The 22,899-nt window shown below is 39.4% G+C and overlaps 1 protein-coding gene across 8 annotated transcripts in view; it reads left to right on the top strand.

The window, feature by feature from the left end:
* NCOA2 (nuclear receptor coactivator 2) overlaps positions 1–22,899 on the top strand; it is a 189,974-nt gene that overhangs the window by 65,111 nt on the left and 101,964 nt on the right. For all 8 annotated transcript variants that reach the window (XM_056333448.1, XM_056333445.1, XM_056333444.1 and 5 more), the window contains one exon: positions 3,452–3,696. The gene's annotated coding sequence lies outside the window, so the exon portion shown is untranslated. The remainder of the gene's footprint in view (positions 1–3,451; positions 3,697–22,899) is intronic.

A 22,899-nucleotide genomic window follows, 5' to 3' on the forward strand; every position in this document is an offset into this window, starting at 1 on the left:
AAGGGAAGCATGATTTGGGAATTTTTGAAAGTTCTAGTATTGTAGGAAATTATGTTCCTTATGATGATGTAAAGAACGGCTTCCCTAAACAAATTTAGTAATAGAATTAATTTTATCATGTAGAGAAAGAATCCTTTGTCAAATGGTGCCAGGAAGTAAATCATAGCAAATATGTTATTTGCCTGGTAGTTTGGCTTTTGTGATAGTTGTATTAGTAACAGCAAGCTGCTGAAGGTTTTCAAGGAATAGCTTGTACTTAAAAAATGCTTGAAAATACTTAAAAAAAAAAAAAAGAAAGAAAAAAAAAAGAAAAAGGCAATCTTAAAATGAATTAATGGTCTTGGAGCAATCTTTGCTGTTGGGTAAGATGTTTGATACACTTCAGCCAGCTGGCTTAAGTCTGTAAGAATACACTTGTCCTAAGGAAGGTTAGTCTTTTTATGATTAGTTCACTGCACTGAGCCTCACCTTTTTCTTGAAGTGTATCACTAAGTGTTTATATATTCACAGATCTTACATAAATACATGCAGTCCTAGAGCCTTTTCAAGCATTTATATTATCAGTGTTTTATGATTTGTTTTACATGAAAGCTTTCCTACTTGACGGTGTAGCGTTTTAGCCCATAAATACTGATTTTGATGACAAAATAATTAGTTTGTTAAACAGCGAGCATTTTTGGAGGTCTTCTGGAAATCAGATGAGTTTTTAGGAATGCTATATAATGGTCTGTAGGAACTAAATCTACTACAGTTGCTTACAGTTGAGAGACAGCTACCTAGTGCCTGATACTTCTAATCAGTTGGGCAGTGCTGTATGAATGGAAATACTTTCTTTTCCTTTTCTTCATTGAAAAAAGTCCTTTGCTGACAGCAAGTATGTTATACTCTGCCAAATGAAACAGTGCATGAAATTCTGCTCTCTTTTTTAAGGAAGAAGTTTCATGTAGTTTCCATGATTGCACGTTGAAACTTCAGTACTTCATTCAACCTAATTACATTTTTAACTGTAACTAGTGATCAGATAATTATTCTGGCCTTAAAAAAAATAAATAAGCTACCTCTTACAGATGCATGATAGCTAGTTTCATTACTTAAATTGAATTCAAGATACAATAAAATAATTTATTAGTGATTTTTGAAAATGGAAATGTGCTTTTAATGCTTCATTATGTTTTACACACTGATGTTAAAGCTTCTCATTTTCATAACAATAAACGTAGAGGTTCTAGGAGTGTGCGTGTGGGTCAAGTACTTTTTTTACCATAGCTAATCAGCACTTTTTGAAAATTAGGCGCATCAGATGTCTCTAGACTAAATGCGATCTCACAGGAATAGTTAGCTATTCCTTACAATTCAATTATTTTGTATTGAAAAATAAATGTCATAGTGTATTTAATCCATACCATAATTTGCATGCATCTGTGAGCATGTGATGCTTTTTTTCCTTCTTTTCTCGGTCTGCCCTTCTGGACCATGTTTGTACAGAAGTATTTACAAAAGCCATTGAGAAATCATTGTCTTGTTTGCTATTACGAGCTCAGTAAAAAAATTTGTAAATTGGATTTTGCTATAAAAAAACGTGTAGTCTGTTTTGAGATGTTTTCCTCTTTCTATATATTACCTGACAGTGTGCTGCATTTGTTTCTTATGCTGAGATAAAATAACTGCTAAGCTGAGAAAAGCAAAGAAAGAGTTTCCCAGAGTTTCATACAAGAAGGTTGTTTCCCCTCCAGGCAGGGGCAGATGATCACAAGCAATAGTATTGTACGAAGTTACCCTTCCTATTTTGAAACTGATGCACAACTGCTCCTAATTTTGTACAAATGTGAAGTAAAATGGATTTGCTTAAATTATCTCTGTTAGCTGTGCATGACCTTCACTAGGAATGAAGCTAACCCATTTTACTTAAGGTTTTTGTGGCCTAGAAATATTTCGTGAGCAGCTGTAGCTTTTCAGGCAAGCGCTGGTACCTCTAGGATGAAAAGGGTGGCATTCGAAGAAATGCTAGCTGGACCGTGTGCTGTCATCTGATGATGCTGTTTGAACATTGCTTGTAGGCATACAACAGAAATGGTGGTGGAGACAAAGGCGGTTTGCACGGTGCGCACTCCAGCACTGTCCACCCACAGCCACTACTCCTCGGTTTGACCACTGGTCTCAGGTGTTCATACTTGCACAGTTCTCGTTTCAGTGAGCTGGATGACTAAGGCTATTAAGGGCTGCAAGGGAAGTGCCAGGGATTGCAGTAAGGAAGGCTTTGCCTGATGCTTCGCAGTGTGGGATGCTGGCTGGAGTTTTTTATAGCTTTGCAAAACATTAGCTTTTGGGGCTGGGCAGTTGCCTCTAGCTTGGTTTTTTTTTGCTGCCAAAATTATTCAGCTATCTGTAAGAATGTGTGGAAAAAGTTATTTCTCATTGTAGATTAAAAAAACCCAAAACACCACAAAACCACCTTTTTTTTGGAAATGTTCCATGTCCCTCCCTTTGAAGCAGAGACAAGGAGTTAGGTGGCAGTGTGGGAAGCACTGGTGATAGGCACTGGGGAAGAAGAGCGGCTTCTGAGTCACGGCTTTGCCTTTGTCTGCACTGCGCCAATCTCTGTTTTAGCAAAACTTCTAAAGGAATCGCAGTTCTTGCTTGCCATCTTGAGCATGTAAGAGCTGTATGGCCTGAAAGGGGAGGGGGAGTCTGAGCTGGAGGATAAAACCGATGTCCTGTGCCCCAGCACCTGAGAGTCAGCAGCAGAGCTGTGGGACCCTGTCCTGGCCCCACGATACCATAGGCTCTGGGCAGGGGAGGCAGACCTGGGGCGGCAGTGAGAGTTAATGTGAGGGTCATTGGGGGAGGAAGGAGGGGGAGTCGGGGGGAGAGTGTGGCACTGCCAGCCAAGCCTGGAAGTGAGTGAGCCAGGAGAGATGAAAAGCCCTGGGGAGTGTGGGTGAGGAGAGACTTGGCAAGGGCGCTGAAGGTAAGAACGAAGGACCATGGCTTGAATCAACAGGGGACAGAGGACATGGCTTGAGGAAAACAGGCAGAGGAGTTTGTTCTGGAAGATCCTTTTCTCTAGTGATCTTTAAATGTAAATAAACACTGCCTGATTTCACTAAGAAGCTCCTTGAGAATATGGTTTTAACCATCACCTATGGCTAGTCCCCATGCAGAGAATTGTTTTGTGCTTGCAACCAATTTAATCCTTTGCCGCTGGAGCTGTGCAGTAGTATATCTAAAGATTTCAACCCTACTGCTGTTTTTTGTTGGGGTTACTGTACAAGATCTAATGTCTCAATTTCTTTTTTCTAGAAGCAGCAAGTGCAAACTTTTTTGCAGTGTGGCAGTGTCCGTGTCAAGGAATGTCAAAACTGAGCTTGTTTTTGCAAAGCTTTTTTGTTTGGCTCCTCATGAGGAAGCCTTACAATTAAACCATGTGCTGACGTGCTGTTTTTTTCCACAGGACCCCTGCTTCGTTCTGTGCACAGGATGGACTTGCCCCGGGAATGAATCTGGTTGATGCAGTGGAGAAGGCTGTTCTCTGTAGTGCCCCTGCCTCACTTTCAGCTGAAGTCGGGACGTGTGTGGTGGGCGAGGCAGGGGATCGCCGGAGGCAGAAGCCGTTCTGGTGCTCTGCGCAGCTGCATGCTGCCCCAGCGGACGGGACTCTCTTCCTGGCTGTGCTGCAGACTTCCTAGGTGATGCTAGGTAAGTTGCTCAGTCCTGGCTTTTCTCAAGTCTTTGCTAACTGTATGCGTCTTACTTTCTTGCGGGTGACTTGATACCTTTGGATCTGATTTGGAAAAGTGCTGAGTACTGATAACCGCAGTGAGGCAGTGGGGGTTGAGGTTTGAAAGTGCTATATAAAGCACAATGTAATGCTAAGTGCTGTGAAGAAATTAGGTCTGAGTTATGCCAAACTGGAGACAAAGGTGTCTTCAGAATTGGAAAATAATTTTGACCTTAAAGCTGTCACTGCTTTAGTTAAGAAGTTAGAAATAACACAGTTATTCTAAGTTGGGAGCAACGGAGTACCAGTAGGGCTAACCATTATGTTGAAGCACTCAGCTGCACCATTGAATTCACAAAGAAATTACTTGTTCCATCTACCAAAAAAGATTTGAGTAGCATGCAGTAAATAAGGTATCAGACCATATGCCAAGAGTAAAGCAGATTGCTGTTTTGATTAGTGGCATTTCTGTACGCTGCATGAAGCAGAGGTGCTGTGGAAATGGTGTGACATAACTGCGGTGTATACTATGCCACAGAAGCAAACAAAAGCAAAGTTTAGGTTTCACTGAAACTTACTTCTGACATTTCTTCCTGTGAGTGCTTGCCTCTGGAGATTGGTTTTAGTGTATCACGTAATAAGATTTCAGGTGCAAGAAGCACAGCATTTTTTGATGTGTCAACTCAGATAATATATGTGCTTAAAACAAAAATGACGCGTAAATTCATCACTCGTTGCAGGCATATGCCTCTTGTGCCTGGTTATTGTGTCAAATACAAAGTAGACAGTGTTTGTAATGCCCACTATCAGAATGGCTCAAGGTCAGAATTTCATCTGCCTTTCTTCAGGCTCAGGATTGTATTTTCTCAGTGGGATGTCCATAGCTAGCTACAATGCTGTTGTGATCAGTAGATAACAGAGATTTTTTTGGCCAAGGCATGGTTAAGCTAAATATTGTTTTAACTTAGCTAACCCGAATGCAAAATATCTAACTTTGGATCAGATTTTATGAATTGAACCAAGAGCGTGTCTTTGATGCCTAGAAACATAGTGAGTGTGTTTGCCAGATAAGCTGTTGCTCTCTATTGCAGGAGAGAGAGACAGTAAAAGCTGTGAAGCTTTGATAATGGCTAAATATTAAATTAAATACACAGAGTAAGAATGCATGTTTCCCTTCCAGCCTGCTCATGGGGGATCTGCTACATATGGCTCTGTGAAAGGCTGCAGTAATGCTTTAGGCGCCGAGCAATGTTTTTAAGTGCAGCTTTCTAAGAAAACCTGAGGTATTTTTGTTTGACTGCTGCTGTGCAGTGCAAATCATTCTTTAAATCTTTAAACATAAACAAAGAAGAGGGGGGGGGTGTTGAGGGAAACAATCTGTATTTTATGAGCAGAAGTTAAAAATGAAATTATTTGCTTTACCTAGAGCGTTGAAAATTATGTTGCAATTAGACTGATGCAATAGTACACATTACGAAAGGATCGCACAATTCGCAGAGCCCGCTGGAGAAAAGCACGGGACTGGAACAGCAGGGGTGTTGTGGGCCTGCGGGGCAGCATGCTGGCAGAGCTACACGGGGAAGATTATCGGCTAATGTGGAGAGAGAAACGCCAAGAAAAATAAAAACTCTGCCGTTCCTGCGTATCCCATAAAACAGGGGGTGGAGGGGAGGAGGAGGGCGACTTGTTTTATCAATGTGCCTACTTTATTTTGGTGGCACATCTAATCCAGTACGGAAAATGTTTTCTGTTATGTGAAAGAAAGAAAGAATGGAAATGGAAGCTAATTTTGAGCTAATATAGTTTGAAAGCTGCTAATAATAGTGGCATTTTATTCAGAGCGCTCTATTTCTACAATAGAAAAGTAAAATTCCTTTGGGTTAACAGAAACATCTGTTGAACAAATTGGTTCAGTTTCATGAGTCTGTTACTAATTCTGAAAAGTAGATGGTGTTTTATAAAGCCAGCGGAGTTGGGGGGTTAGTGCCCATATTCTTTAATTTTTTTAATGTTATAAAAGTAGGTCATTTTGAAGTGAATACAGTAATAATGTGGTTAATATTTCTAGTATTTCAAGCTTTACCTTTGCTTTGATGAGTGTTCCTCACTGGTTTTAATCAGCATTATTAATATACTTTAAAATCATGGGCTTCCAGCTTTTTATCAAGTTCTTAGTAATGAAGTAATTGAGTAATTTTTTAAAAAAAGCCTTTTTTGGTGTATTTCTGCTTATATTTCCTTGTATCTGCAGTTCTTTTCTACTCAGTTTTACTTACGAAGTTTGAACATTGACAGAATTTTATTTGCTCCTACTGCTATTTTCTTATTTGGACTAATTCTTTGTCTGTAGCTTCACAGTTGTGGGAAGAATATTGTAGGTGACAAATCGGTTTGTGTCTTCACATGGTCAAAGCTAAGAATTTCGTAAGAGTCAATAAGCTGATGCCATATGAATTAATAAAAGAAGACAGTTAAAGGGAGAAATTAAAACATTCTGAGATTCTGTTCTCATGCATCAGGAATGCTCTAATTTAATCTTATACTTAAAGCAGTTTAGCTTTCTCAGGTACATACATCTATCAATATCATCACTGAAACTAAATCACAAGTAAGTGTAATGTTAGTATGCAGATCAAATTAAGTTCTGCGTGCTTTCTGTTAAATAGATAAAATCAATCCAGGTTGTTCTTTTGTACTACATGTAAGTAGTTGTAATACTTTGACACATTTAAAGAGAAAAACTGAACTTTGAATTGAGACAGTTAATATATGTATTTTCTTTGTAGTGCATATATTATGTGGAAAATACAAGACTGGCATTAAGCATGTACATTCAATGTGATTGTAAGCTATGGCATTTTCAGCTTTGTGGTCAGTGTCTGTTCAGAGTAGCTCCGTGTATGAAGGATGTGAACGAGCATTGACAATACTTTCTAATGTTACTTTAACAGATAATTTCCTTTACTTTTTATTATGGCTAATTTTGAAGCTGTAATATGTATTACTTATGTGATAATTCATAAAAGTTGTCTTCTTTAAAGTAGAAGATAATGCAAGTATAAATAAGAAGGATGGCAGTGTGAGGATATCATTGCTTTTGAGGGTTTGCTGGGCTGAGGAGGAATGGAGACGTGCAGCTGCGTTTTGTGAAGGTGCATGTGAGTATTGGCAGCCCAAGGGGCTGCCCTGCTGCTGCTAAGATGTTGCAAACTCCCCTGTGTCAGTTTTGTCCTTGGTGCAGCTCGCTGAAGTTTCAGATGACGTGCATGAAATGAAGTGAGGGGGAAGCTTTGTGGCTGAAGTCCTGTGCCAAGTCTTTTTGAAGTCATATGCAGCAGCTGTGCTGTAGCTAAAGAAAGGCTTTCTTTGCCTCCACCGTAACATCTGCATGATCTTTAACAGCAGAATTGTTCCACTATGATGTATCGTTTAGCTAATCCGGGTTGCCTTCATTAAGTCTTTCTTTCTTTTCTTTATTAGAAACGCTCATGTTACTTTTCGGAGTAAGTCTGCAAAGATCTGGACTTGAGTGCTTCTATGTAGAAGCATTAGGCTTCAGTTAAAAAAAAAAAAAGAAGTCATAAGAGGAGTTGAGACTTTGAGCCTGTAATTCAGTGAAGCTCTGAAGGTAATTGGGCAGCTTCAGACTGCACCCCATGAACTGGATTTTTCTGTGTCCTGCCTTGTTTGGAGGGTAGGAGCTGAACATGGGGCCAGTTTCTGTGGAGAGGTGACAAATGCAGCATCGTTGCCCGTAACCTTGGTCCAACGGGTTCCAGAAGCGTGGCTCGCACCCTCCCTGCTGAGACATTACCCAGTATCCCTCGGTGCCAGCGCTGCTGCCGCTGCAACGCTGGGGTGGGTTGGTCGAGGGAGCCAAACCAGTGGTCATCTAACCACATTTTTGGTTGGGTTACTTGGCTGGCTCTTTAACTCTTTGAACTTGCAAACTGCAGCACTGGACAAATGTCTGTGCTGAAGATGATGTGGAAGAGGGATGGCAGGACCAGCCTCTGCTCTGCCACTTCGAAGTTGTGCCTTGACTTGAGGCGAGAAGGTGGCAGCCGAGGGAAGTGTTCTTAGGAACTGCATGTTGGACCATATACCGTGCTTACTTTGAGAGTTACGTGAAGGGAAATCAATAGATCAGGTGTAATTGAATTTGAAATTTTAGCTTTAGTGTTTCTTTCGGTTGGAGGTTTTTGTATAAGGGCTTTTAAACAGAATCTGTATTTAATCTTCTTCCAGTTTGAGACTAAGAGGTCTCTAATTGTTCACTCTCTGTTAGCACTGCAAAGCTGGCACGTTCTCATGGTGAAAGGGTGGGATCTAATTGTCAGAAGTAAGAGGTTGTGGTCTTGGGGAGCAAAACAAAGGCAGAAATGCTGACACTTCTTCTGTGTTAAGGATTTTGGTGATCTTGACTGTAAGTACCTCGCATTTATAGGGCATACATGACTCTCGGGCATCGTGTCACGAGCTGGATCTGGAGGAATACATCGTAAATTAAATGTGGGTGGGGGTTTTTTGTAAGTAAGAATTATCACATTCTATTATCGGGGATTACTGGATAGGCATTTGCTTTTCAGTTGAACAATATGATCAGTCTTCCTGCGGTAATTTCTTAGGAGAATGACTGTCAACAGAAAAGCAGAGTGCTGATTTATGTAACTGTGCTCATTGCAGAAGTTTGGTTTGTGCGATCCAATTAACATAAATAAGCAAAGTAAGAGAAAAGGTGCAGGAAACGTACTGCTGCTTATTAGGTTTGTTAAATGGTATTTTCAAAATTATCTTCTAGTCAAGTAAAGATTTTCTTCGATTTATGCCAGGAGGGCTGTGTTACTCCCCATACTCAGTGTCTATAAAACTGAACATGTATTTGCCGCAATGAAGAATTAATACCATACTGTGCAAAATAACAAAGCTGCTATTACAAATTACTTGAAATACTGCATATTGAATGGAAAAAGGCAGATCTGCCGGCGTGTGTGATTCAGAGCGCAGCCTGCCTGCTTGGGGGAATGCGATGCGCCTGCCTCCCTGTCCGAGAGTGACCGTGACCACGTCAGCAGGGACTGAGCACGCCTCGGGTGACAGCTGGGCGTTTCAGTCTCACACATGGAAAACATATGTGTTTCCTAACACCTAAGGTTAGGTCCTAGAAATAGAGATGCTTGGCAGCAGTAGCCCAATACATGCATTTTATCTACACATTCAAAAATAGTTGGTAAAATAAGAACTTAAGACTAATCTTCAAAACTGAGCACGTGACGCGTTCTGGTTCCAGCAATGTTACCGTGAGGTAAGGGCGAGCAGCTGAGGACTTGTTTCAAAAACAGGAAGTGCCCACATTTATATAAAATTGCATAGTTTCAGCTGTCATAAATGTGGTTTCAATGCAGTTGCAGGAGTAAAGCCCAAAGTAGTTATAACCAGCTTACTTCCTCTTCCAGTCAAAGTGCAAATAGCCATATAATTAACAATCTGTGGCTCGTTTTCTCTAGCTGGGTTAAGTATTCTGTTTCGCCTGTTCAGTCACTGTATAAACAGAGGGAACTTCACTTGCTTAAGAACATTTTAAAACACAAATTTTCTTGGTCATAACCAGATCTGCAGATTCACAAAACAGTATCTTCGATTGCCCCTCGAGCTTGGCAGCAGAAATGAGACCTGTGAGTGTGGCTGGCATGGTGCCAGGCTCCTTGGAGAAGAGCGATCCTTGCCAAGTTGGCTTCTTGCCACGGTAAACTGCATGGGGCAGCAAAACCTGCTGCAGAGCTGGTAGACAGTTTTTCTCTTTAGGGACTTCCTTTCTTACATTCCATTACAAATTGGCTTTATTCGAAGTCTTTTATCATTAATTTTTTGAGGACTGATTGCTCAGCTTTTTTGGACAGCTTTTTTTCTGAGTTAATTCACCCCTCCTGCCTCTGACCATGCTTGTGCACTTAGGATGGCAGAAACCCATGAGTACACAAGGATAAGGAAGAGTTCCTCTTCCGCACATGTACACTCTTGGGTTGGTGCAAACGTATTTTAGGCTGCTTGGGGCCTTTGAGGAGAGCCCAAACTTTTCATCCAGACAAGGTCTGTCATCACTTCTCTGTCTCTGCTGATATCAGGCACTTAAGCAGTAAATATCTGCTCTACTCTGCTTGTTTGGGAAGAGCTGTAAGGAGGCTTTCCAGGGAAAGGGAGTTCTCCCAGGAGAGTGTCTCCAGGGAAGGTCTGCTCAGTTACTGAAGCTGCAGCACTTGCTGCATACTGTAATTGACAGTAGACCTTTTCTTCTTGTGACGGATTCTTGGAGAGAGGCTTTTCTTCATGTGAGAGGTAGGCACTGCATTTTGCAAAGCCCTGTGAGAAACCTTTGGGCAGAGCTCAACAAACATCACTGTGTCGTAAACACAGTATGAGACAGTTCCCTTCCCCTTCCTAGCTTTCCTCTTCAACGATCAGATAAATAGTGGAGAATAGTTATTCAAGACCTTATGAAATGTCATACACTCATAGTGACCATCTTTTGACTTTATGCAAGAAAGTTAATAGTCCTTAAAAGGACTGTTTCATCCTGTGCTACTCAAGGTTTTTTCCCTTCTTCAGGAAAAGCTGGATAACCCATTTTGTTGTCACTGGAACAACCAGAAAAGCTATGTCAATGACCAGAACCTTGACTCATCTTTCTTAATGGAGTTTTAAAAGCAAAAGCAGTCTTAAGAGCCTCTGTGTAAAAACTAAGGTACATCCGACAGTGATTGTGAAGGGAACAGAAACCAGGACAGAGTTCTGCTTCCAGCTCCCTAGTGTTTTTAGCTGTAATTTATCAGAGGAGAGAAGGGAAGACCAATGCAGGTGAGAAGTCCTGTTTGCATCCTGTGAAAAGTCAAGGTTGCTAGGTATATTGAGGTGTTCCTTCCATTCTAAATGAAATATGGAAGGCTTTCAGGACATGGCAAGGTTTATAACATTTTTAATTCTGTAAAGGATTCCTTCCTATTTGTGCCTTCCAGTGTTTTAAGAGAACATACAGCTGCCATTCTGAAGGGGATGGTTGCACAGCTGCTGCTGCTTACTCTGTGTTGCTTTTGCTTACTCTGTGTCTCTGTGTGTAAGTAATAATTTATTATAACATCAATATAACATTACCTTCAGTCTTTCAGAAGAGCCTTATCTTAGGTGCTTGCCAGAGTTACTCATGTGTTTCTTTGCTTAGCGTGACATGGCCGTATTTTCCTTCGTGGCTTAGTTCCTAGCCCAAGCACAGGCGATGAAATGTGCTCACATTGCACTGTGTTTTATCACTGAGTTAAGGGATTGGATGGGGTTGTGTTGTAAAAGAGGACAGTAGGGCCAGTCAGTTTGATGCAATGAATAGATTGCTCTTATTCGTAGAGGAGTATGGTCCAAACAGTGGTCTGTGGGCCAAGACCAGCCTACAGGAAATTTCCATCTGCTCTGCTTTTCACCGAAGGAGATGGAGAACAGCTTTGCAGCAGCAAATGTTGGCCAGCAACTGGACTGTATTGGAGGCTTGCCACAATCCAGTTTAGAAGGCTGCCTCCAGGGGAGTGGAAGAAAGCGGAGTGGAAGGGGCGAGGGAGAAGAGCCTCCCTTCTCTTGCGGTCCTGTCCTATTTCTGTGATGACGTCTTGACAGTATTTCTAGGTTAGCTACTTGTGGCATGTGCAGGCTGGTCAGGTTGGTGACTACCCGGAGGACTAGGAAGTGGAATCTGTAAGAATTAGTTGGTGGGAGGTTCTGCATCCAACCACCAAACTATAATTGCAAACCCCTTGTAGTAAGTGACCTCTTTTAATAGAAAACCACATCCTTTAAAACAGTTCATTAAATATGCCCTTGTCAATTACAAGCTACCATGCCATATAAAAAGCACCTTATTTGCATATGAAGTAATTCAGATTCAAACTTCTAATTGCCATTTGAGAAGTCAAATACTGATTTTTATGGGGATTTTGATACAGTTTTTTATTGCCTTTCAGGAGAATTTCAAAATGAATTTGAGACTGTAACTATTGAACCTGAAAAGAGCATGGGAAGCTGGAAAGGTCTATGTATACATATAAACCAAAATTTTTTTAAGAAAAAATTGTATGTGTATTTTTCATTGGCATGCAGTGATAGTCTCTAAAGTCTTTATAATCCTGAGATAATACACATACCCATTACATGAGAGCACTGAATACCTTTTTGATCTGTGCGGGTCATCCCAAACAAAAGCCTCTAACAGTCATCTCCACACTTGGTTTTGTATTTTTATCATCGTAAGGTTAAATACTAAATAAATATTTAGATTTTTATATGATATATAATTCTTAACTTTTGTATTTTTTTTTTTCAGATTCCCTTTTAAAAGAATTTTCACATAGGAAACCATTAAACTCTTGTAATAATGAAGATGGTTCAGGTGAAAGTGAATTAACAGAAAAATCATGTACAAGGAGGGCGCTAGCTTTAAGACCTTGACTTATTATGTTTCTCTTTCAGCTGATGGTAGAAAAGCTTTTAAGTTACTTTTGTGTATGTGTATTTATACAAATAATCTGGGTTGCTTAAGTCAAATACAGTCAAATAGAGAAATAATATGCACTGTTGTAAAGAGTTATTGCAATTAGCCTGGCCTCTAGCATGTGTAACAGAATTGTTCTTCTTAAATAAAACTGAATGAAAGCAATTATCCAGTGTCATGTCAGTTGCTCTATGGACCTATGTGAAATCCGGGTACTTAAAAATTCCCCTAAGCCTCATCAGACTCCTGTAAGGTTTCTGGCTCTGGCATGAAAGGTATGTTTGCTGGGGACAGATTATTTCTCCTTATCTGGAATGGGGCTTGCATGAGCCAGCGAACCAAAATGCTAAGATCAGTGTTGAACTCTCCAAACTGCTCCAGTAATATATAGACTAGTATAAATTCATGCTCGGTTGCAAACTTTCTAAAATCACTTTTTCCATTGTAGAAGAATGAGAAGAGATGCACAAACAGGCAAAATAACAAACAGCTTTACAGCGTTGCCATGCTACTGGATCACCTTGGGGTTTGAGTCAGGTTTCCTGAGTTCTCAGGTTCATTCTTTCAGTCTTGTTGTCTTGTGCAGTTGTTTGAGCTCTGCTCTTTATCAAAGTTTTCTGCCAAGGTGAAAAATTGGCATTCAGACAGGTAGATACCTTTGAGTACCTTCAGCCTTCCTGTTCGTGTTCTTAAGACTAATTTCTGTTGCCTTATTTTCTTTGCTGCTTCTTTTATATCAGGCTTTTTCCATTGTTCTTTGCCCATTTTGCTGCTGATAAGCTGAGCAGGGTGAGTTTCCTCTAAATGTCATCCATTTTGCTTTTCCCTGGATGAAAGACTATTCACTTTTCCCTGGCCTGAGTCATAGGTGATACCAGTCCTGTCAGCAGATCTCTGAATGCTGTATGTATATGTGCACACGTTTGACTTATTTTTTATATTCAGGTATATAATATATAAACGAACATCTATGTTGTTTATATTTTTTATATAGCATCTAACAGCTCATGAATGTCTTGTATATGATTGTTAGTATTAATCACTTTATAATTAATTATTTTATGTTTATATATAAAATAACATCTGCCAACGTGTTTCCTAGTTGGATAAATCTGTTTCATTGCTTTAAAATGTTGATTTCTATTTTACTTTTTTGTTTAGGAGAAATACAGCATTACCAGTAGTTGCTTTCGTTTTCTAAAGATCAGGCTTTGACTGAGACTGATCAGTTTATGGAAGTATTATATGACTTGATGGACAGCATTCTAAAGAGATGTGCCTCATTAAAGAGTGCGTAACATCTTCGGCTCCATTCCTGTGTATTTTTATTCTGGTGGGACTCCTATCTAGCAATATTCTCATTTAGAAGATTTCTCTAAGGTTCCGGTTATTATCTTTAATAATTAAAAGGTGGTCTCAGGGCTTCTCCCAGCTTTTGTTTGTTCTTTCAGATCTGGTTTCCATTTCAGATAGTCAGGCACTGGAACAGGCTGCCCAGGGAAGCGGTTGTGTCACCACCCCTGGAGGTATTTAAAAGACAGGTAGATGTGGCACTTAGGGGACATGGTTTAGTGGTGGACTTGGCAGTGCTGGGTTAGTGGTTGGACTCGATGATCTTAAAGGTCTTTTCCAACCTGAACTCTGTGAATCTAGAGTTCTTACATTTTCCTACAGCAAGAAAAATTACACAGTTCAGTAAAGTTGTGACACTTTTAAATTTTGTTTGTTTCTGCAGAATTCTAAATGAATCTTCTGTCACTGTTATTAATAAGGGACACAAAAATGAGAAAAAAATCATTTTATGGGCATGTAGAGAATTGTTCAAGTATTAGGTGGGCACATAGATCAAAGTTCTACCTTGTTGGGAAGTTTGTTAGCCTTTTAGGTATGAATGAGGGCTCATTGAGAATGGCACAACTTTCTTCTAACTGTATCTGCAGAACAGAGCCATGGAGGTCTCTCCAAGCACAGATGCCAGTTTAGAAGTTCATGGTTTTTTTGTTCTGCTTTTGACAGTAAATGTATGTCCAGACATGGTCAGGTCTGAAATGCGTAGGTTATTGGTAACATCACATAAATGCAATAAACTTTGCTGGTGGATACCAAAGTATCAGGCTTGCTTTAAGAGCTGCTAAGTAAAATCCTATGGTCTTTGTTGTACAAGAGGTGAGGCTATGACTATGGACTGTTTTGGCCTTAGAAATCTGTATTTTGATTTCTTTATGTGGAGTAATTTTTACTCTGTCATTTAGTAAATTATTTGATTTCATAAGTATTTGAATTTTGTATGTGAACAGATTTTATGACCTGCTTAGAAATGGCTTAATGCTGTCACATTCTTTGGTATATGTTACTTAAGTGATCTGAGCGGCATGGGCTTGCTTTTGTTCTCTGTTACATTTACGAAGGGTTTAGCATCTAAAAGTCAAATGTGAAATGGAGCAATGCAAGTATTTGTGTGAGAGCTTACTTGTGTTTATAACCTTGGAGACAGGACACGCTTGCCTAAATGCAGCTGTTTAGTCTGGTCCATCTAAATTAGCTTTTTGTGAAATTATGAGGTCAAATATTCTCCTTTATTTTTAGCCTCATTTCCTATAGAAACAAGGTTCATGAGGTCACGCTGTGCATTTGTGTACATGCACACGCATCGCTTCATCTCCCCTCAGTAGCTTTTGAACCTGTTCATGATTTTGAGCACATTTTTTGGCACGGTGGAGGCCTCAAAATTCACATCCCACAAGTTTTGTGAAAATAAGTAGCTGAATATAGGTGGGATCACCTAAAGGTGCCCTGACAGAGGGAAAGGTTACAGAGTGAAATAATCATCTTAGTTGCTGTGAATCCTAGTGATGGGAAAAGATAGACTTTAAACAGTGTCCCAACTGTGGGAAAAGCTTCATTCAAAGTTTTCACCTTTCTAGACACCAAAGTCAACCAATCAGGAGGTGTAAATTTGTGGGAGATGATGCTTAATTAAAATTCTGTTGTTCTTGGGACTGCTCATTCCTTAGATGACGATGATAATAATAGCAGCAGCAGCAGCAAAAATGTTTCTGTGCGATATATTTTTGCATGTTTAATTTTTAAAGTAAATATGCAGGGATATTCTTTTTACAATCTTAATTTTCAGAGACAGTTTTTGTTTTCACTGTGAACATTAATTTAAATGTTTGCATAGCATCTTCTCTACCTGTTAGGTCAAACTTAGCAGTTGCTTCCCCCTACTTTTAAAACAACGGGTACCATGAATGCTTTCCAGCCCTGTTTTGCACGTGGTTCTGGATTGCAGCTAGCCAGAAATGCTGGAACATTTTGTGGGGAGAATTCATGTCACTATGGTTGTACTTCAAGGGAGTTAACTGGGAAGAACAAGGTTGGTACAGTATGCGTATTCAATATGGAAATAATAATAATTATTAAGCTAGCCAACAAGAAGTGTATTCTTAATAAAATGTGTGGGTTTTTTCAGTGTAATTATCTGACTGTATAATACAAAAATTGCTTTGAGAGTGGGTCAAAGATTACACATAGCAGAGGCTTGTGTGATTGGTTATGAACAAGTGAAATAGGGTAAACTTTTGACCCGGCAGCAGCAAATGGAACTGTGTAAAGCACCTACAGATGGCAGGATTTAACATATAGTCGGTCTCTCGCCCTTTCACAGCAATTACGATCATATTACACCAGGCGCAGAGGGGAAGGCACTTCGTAACTGTAATACAGTGCGTCTTTGAAAGTTTTGAATATGCAGTTGCGTGTTTTGTTTTTGCAGGACCATCAATTAGGTTAGCAAGAAGAATTCCACTTTTGTTGCTCGTGTGTGACTCGACGAGTTCCTGACCAGCGTGCCAAGTCCATTTTGAACAAAAAAATCATTTGAACGGTCTGAATAATTCTGATAATTCAGACTGCGGTGGATTTATTGCTAGGCTTGACCGACTCAGTGAAAGTTTTATGCTGTTCTGCTGCTGATGTGGGGTTGAAGGGATGAGGAGAATGTGGCTTCAGAAAGAGATCTGAGAAACAACGCTCCCAACCAGCTCCTTACATTCTAGTGTAGATGCATACATCTTCCTGGTTGAGTTTTAAGTTTGCAAAATTTAAACAGCAAAAAGACCAATTGATAAACTGTTTTTTGACAGTATTGTGGCATTTAGACAAATCAGTGGCTTTCATTTTGTTTGTACTTACGAAATACTTGACAAAGTAGAAGTGGAAGAGTAGTGTGAATTAGAAATGAATGATTTCTAATGATGTGAACTTTGTCAGTTAACAAAATCAAAAGCCCAGTTGCACTTTTGGCACAGAGTGATAGTTCTGAAGTCATCCGAGCATATTTCATGTAATTCACTGCCTGTCAGGTGTTTGTGTGTCTGTGTGTGCACGTGTGGACTTCTCCCATGTTTGGTTTTATTTATCACGCTTTGACGTACTGGCATTTGGGAAAGACGTCTGAATTACAGAAGGCATGCTTCCTTCTAGTTGTGATCCAGCCACTATCTCCCTTTCCGTCTCTTCGCTTTGCCTTCTGGCCTGTAATCTGATGCGTGTGCCAGATGTGGGGAGGTGGAACAGAAGCAATCCAAGCTTTTAGACCATTTCGTGGAGGGGGTTATTTTATTATATCTGTGGTTCACAAAAATTTTCCTTTGGTTTTCCAGAATGACTTCTACGAAGAGTAGAAATTGCAAGCATATGTTAATAAGCTAAATAAAATACTGAAAAATGCTGTTTGGAGGAAGGGAGAATTTTCAAATACTGATAAAATAAAGGGTGGGTGGTTGGCTTTTTTTCTTTTTAAATCATGCTGAAGCTTGTACTGTACATAGACTGCTGGGTTTAATTCCATTTCTTTTTGGAGACAAATTGTCTTCATTTTAGCCGTGTCTGTACCTGCAGCAAAGAGCTGCTGATGAAAGCTTTAAGGTGCTTAAACGGCTCAGTGACTGCTACCACATAAGTTTGATCTGGTCACACAAGATTTTGGAACTTTACTGGTTGTTAAATTATAGTGAAATGAAAGCTGTTCTTCTCAAATGCTAAACAACATACACTGTGATAGACTAAGTCCTTCTACAGTTTTCTGACCCCTCACACGCAGACACACACACCAAAAAGCAAGCAAACAAACAAACCCACCATGAGAACAAACTAAGTAATTTAAAAATACCGCTTCTGCATTCATCTCTTTTACTGATGAGCAGGCTTCATATTCCAGGTCTGAGCTGCACTTGAAATTTGCCTGGACCTGTTGAAGCCCCAGCTCTTCAGAGGAGGCTCATGAGCCCTGCGCTCCCTGCCAGGGCTGAGCTGTGGGGGTTACAGCTGGCCTCTGCCAGAGGCGGTGGGTTGGCAGAGTTACCCAACAGACCTCCTTAAAATGTCATTGGGTAATCTTAATCTAAAGGTAGTAGCAGAATTCTTCAAGGTGAGGTGGTTGTCTGTTGTGTTAATGACCTGTATGAATTAGGGCTGTTTGCATGACAGCTATTCCGCCTGAAAATAGGGGCAGTTACTCCCTTTGTTCTGCCTCCTAAGTACCAACTTCATAGAGGTATTCTGGATTTGTGGTACTTGGGAGATGCGAAAACAGAAACCAGCTCTGTAGAGAAAAAATATTCTGAATATATGGAGTAGAAAGGAAAATGAATTAAAGAGATGAGTTTCATACATGAGAAAGTGATTTTACCTGGTTATGTGCTTTTTGAAATACAAAAAAATATAAAAATGTTTTTGCTGAATGTTATTATTGAAACATTCTTGAAATATCATGGGATTATTCCCATAATTTCACTGATTAAAATAGAAATCTAAATGAAGGACCTGTACTTTTCACAGCTATTTTGTAAATAATACTAACTAGTATTGTATTCCAGTAACTGAAAGATCTTCAACAATTACAGCTACTTAATAAATACCCTGTGTGCTGCTTTAAAACAAACACATCAACCAAACTGAGGGATATAGTAAACCTTTAGCCAGTGACACATGCTTCATAGTGCTTGCATATTCTTCTGATTCTGATCATTATTTCTTGCCACAGTTTAACAGAAATGCTCATGTTTCCTAATCGTTACTGGAAATAAAGTAGTTAAAATGACTCTTCCTAGTGTCACTCAAAGCTAAGTATGAAGGTTTCCATTATGAGTTGCACAAAACATTCTTATCTATCCTTTGGTAAGTAGGTGAAATGCCTGTGTGCAATATGTGTAAGCTTCGTTTCCTTTCAGTTTTATCTAAATACCTAATTTAGCGTTCCTTTGTATGTGCTCTGAAAGAATAACTTACAAAAGCTATCATTTCTTACACTACATCTTGCATACAGATACAAGTAAAGTGTGGCGAGCTTTTTCTGCTCCCAGAAGGCAGCTTTCCAAAACTGGTGGAGTTTTTCCTTTTGTCCTGTATGGAAGCATTTTTCACCTGTGTCAGTATTTACTCGTGCCAGTGCTTCCCTGGTCTGTCTCGGGATTGAAATAAGCGTGGCAAGAGGGCACCATCACTTCTGTGCCAGTAATATGTAGGTTACTGCAAGTGAATTACTGTCACAGGAATATTCTGGATATGGAGAAGATTTTAACTTGTCATTAAACCATTGTGTAATCATTACAAATAAATTAATGCATAGATTACATTAGTATGTAGTATAACACGTAGTTATTTGCATGCTGCTCACCAAGCTACGCGCTGTCTGACTGGAGGATAAAAGTAGTAATTTTCCCAACAGATCTAGCAAAGAGAACTGTTTTGCCTGATAAATTTAGGTTGCTAGTGGAAGAGCAGACAAGGTGCAGGTTCAGACCGTGTTTTTAATACATGAAGCATCAAAATAAAGGTGAAACATTTATTATAAGAAAGAGTTGAATTTGGCTCTCTCCATTTGTAAATGAGTTAGGAACTCTAAAGATCCCCATCCCCGAGGTGTGTGATCTTCTGAGAGAGATACTCTCTTTAGACAACTCCCCACCTAAGCTGTGGAGATCGCTAGCTTTGCACAACATAATGTGGCATAACAAACACCTTAACCCCACCACCACCCCCCATCCCGAAAAAAAAAAAAACCAAAACCCGAAAACCAAACCACCAAAACCCCAAAAAAAACAAAAACCAAGACACATTTGTTTTCCATGCATGTGGGAATTTAGGTTGCTGCCTGCCTTTAGCAGAAGAGAGGGAGGCAGGGATGTGATTTTGGGGGGCTCCCTGGCCCCGTTGGCTCAGGGGATGGTTTTGACCTCCTGACAGTCAATCCCAGGCACAGCAGGAGCATGGGTCCGGTGCAGCTTAGTGAAAGCTGATTGACACTGAGCACCAACCCTCCCCATAAGCTTATAATAATTTGTGCTTAAGCACAGGTGGTGAAAGTAGTAGTGCAAAAAGAAATAAGACACTTAAATATGGGGAAGGTATGGGGCAAGTTGTGGTGAAGCACGTGCTGTGTGGGGTAATGATGATTGTCCATCCCCTTTCACGTGGGGGCTTGTGTTCATCCCAGTCCTCCATGCTGATATTCCTGTTCACACATCAACATAGGGGAATCAGAAACTGAACTCCACCAAGAAGCATTACTTTTCTCTTCATTACATTGAACTATTTTTGCAGTTGGGCATAAATATCAAGACTTTTTGACAGCTTCTTGTAAGTCCTGCACAGGAATTTTCTTATGACGTATGCACATTTTGTTTTACTATCTGAAGGACTCCATTTGTGCAGAGTAATATATTTCGTTTGGTCTTCGGAATGATTTGATATTTTGAAAATTTAAAAAATTCTCTTATTTAACTAGATTGCTTTGCTGTGGGTGACTTAATGGGAAAATAGCACATGCCTCCCTGCCTACTTTGCGTGTTACCTAAATGGAGTAAATTCAGCTTGGAGAGGCTTGGGAAGAAGAGAAGGATTTAAAATTATTCCCTTTTAATTAATCCCAGGAAAATTCTGGGAAATCTGTTACTACTTAGTGCATGCTGTATGTCTTTTAACTCCATTTCATTCTGATCACATAGACAAAAATCAGGGGGTTGGGGTTTTTCACACTGATACTTTGGTTAGTACATGCAGAATAAGGTGCGTGTGTAGGTTGTGTTTGTTTTTTTCTTTTTAAAAGCTTGTTTTCTGTTAAGGAAACATTCCAATGATGGTGTTAGTTAAATCTAGCTTTGAAGTGCTGACCTTTTATGAAATAATGTTTTACTACCAATTGCTATAAGCCAGTGGTGATAATTTCCTCCCCCCTGTAAAATATAAATCTTTGGTTTGTTTAAACATCATGTTATTTGAACAGAGTAAGCTCCCTCTGTGGCAGATTATAGTACATTCGTTCTTTGGGGAAAAAGAAAAAGAAACAAACACAAGCAAAACAAAGAAACAACCCAAGGCTTATTTCTTTGTTTTCTTTCTTGGCTGACACATAAGGACCTTGGGTCCTACTACTGCTGTACTTCAGAGGGCAGCTGAACAGATAATTTATGCATGTTATATGCTTCTAAGTCCTCAGCAGTCTAAGACAACACAAGGATTCCATCCTAAAAAGTAAAGAACGTTCTGATCTTACTCCAAGAAAGCATTTGCACATAATCTTTACAGTCAAAGACATTTGGACTTAACGTTAGGTAAGACAGTTCAGAGAGTTCGCAAGATTAAGTATTTAATTGAAAGCATTATTGCTGTGGTGTTAACTAACAAATAAACTATCTTCCCACCATGGTACGTTCTCATAAATATTCTTATATTAATGTATCAGTTTGGGGTTGCAATTAAACGGTTTTCTATCCAAAGCTTTTTGCACATTTGTTTTTTATTTGAAGTACTTTTCAGAAGTTAAAGTGTGGTATTAACACAAGGGAAAACACCACTCTAGCTCATGAAAATATAAGAGAGTATCTTAGATTTCCTAGAATTTTTCCTGTGGCTCATTCTGTTTTACATAACTTAAGTCCTAGTAGTATATGTTCTTCTGGTAAAGTTGCCGTAAGTAGAATCAATCTTTCTAAAATTAATTATTTTCTGGTTGGACTATTCACAAGGTGTCTTAAAATCAATATAAAAAAATAATCTGCTGAAGTACCTCTCTGTGTAATTCATATCGTAGTATACTACTGCTTTCTTCAGGTTCAGTCTGCTGATAGTCTCCAAGAAATTCTGAGTGTGGAAGAAGACAGCTTTTTTGATCCCTGTTCAGCAGATCCTGACAGCTCTGCCCGTGGAGCTAGTGCCCTTTCCAGGGTGTTTGCACAAAATTGTTCTGGAGCATTTCTGTACTGTCCTAGTAGAGTTAGCAATTTTTTTTCCTTTTCCTGCATGAATATGTTTAGACTTCTGTATTTGTAAAAGAGCTAACATTCATTGTGCTTTCTCATGGGTATCGCTGGTGTTCAAGGCGGTATTTGACTGTTTCCATAGTGTCACTGTAACTTGCAACCTGAGTTAAAAAGGCAGCATGCCTGGTATTACACTCTTAAATACACCTGGTTTACTGACTGACCTTGAATAGGTCATTCTATGTCTCTGTTCATCCTGAGATCTATAAACTGTAGATAATAAAACATATCTCCACCTTTGCAAAAGCTCTTTGAAATCCATGAGTAAAAGGTATCCCATAAGGTCAAAATATGAATTATTTATTGCTACATGACATGCACAGCATGCAGACTGTAGGGCTGTAGAAATCCTGTCTGTTCCTTATTCCTCTGAGAACAGAAGTCATACCTTCAGAGCTCTACTTAGAGAAGAAGTATTCGTTGCATGAAACCTCATGCAGTCTTCATGTGTATGAGTATGTGATAATATTGAAACTTTGGTACCTCCAGTGAATTGGTTTCAAGTGTTAATACCCATCTTCCCCTGACAAGTGCAAATGCAGTTTTCAAAATAATAAACTTTTTAAAAATAAAGAGTTAATATGAGAAGATTAGAAAGAATAGTCAGAGTTGGGGGAAGACTGGCTTTTGAAATAAAGGTATTAGAATTTCATGGCATCGCAATTGTAGTAGGGTTACTACAGAGTAGCAGGTCACTTTAACTTCCAGGTAATTGCTAATACTCATAGCCATTATCCATTTCCTACTATTTGACATGCCAGAAGTATGCTTTGAAAGAAACTGATTTTTCTTTTAGTGTGTTCCCTAGGGTTTGATTCTATACATCTAAGTATAGAAGGAGGAAAAAAGTCACGTTCTCTGCTTACTATTTATATTGTTTATTTTATTAATTTAGGTATGTGTTATTCAAGATAAGCTATCTATACATATATATAGGTAGCTAAAGATATGAAACATACAAAAAGCAAGAACAGGCATGTTGCAAGCCAGTTAGGGCTTTACACTTCAATGTGAACATCTTCAACTGTACTTGGAAATCAGTAGGCAGCTAGCACGGGTTCTGAAGAATTGGTATACCAGTTTCTGCTGAGATCTGCTACTTTAATAATTGGGTTTCTCTATATCAGTTTTGGCCTCTAAAAGAGTTTAAGGAATGGTCTTCAGCAGAGCACACTTAAATTATCGAACACTGCGGTGCATGACATTATTATAAAGTTAAAGTGCTTGGCCTTTAATCCAAGTCCAAACATTAGGTCAGAACTGTATCCAGCTAAATCCAAAATAGTTTTTAACTATTGGGGATAGGCCCAGACTTTCTAGTACTGACA

This window comes from Falco biarmicus, chromosome 3, assembly GCF_023638135.1.
Source record: "Falco biarmicus isolate bFalBia1 chromosome 3, bFalBia1.pri, whole genome shotgun sequence".
NCBI lineage: Eukaryota > Metazoa > Chordata > Aves > Falconiformes > Falconidae > Falco > Falco biarmicus.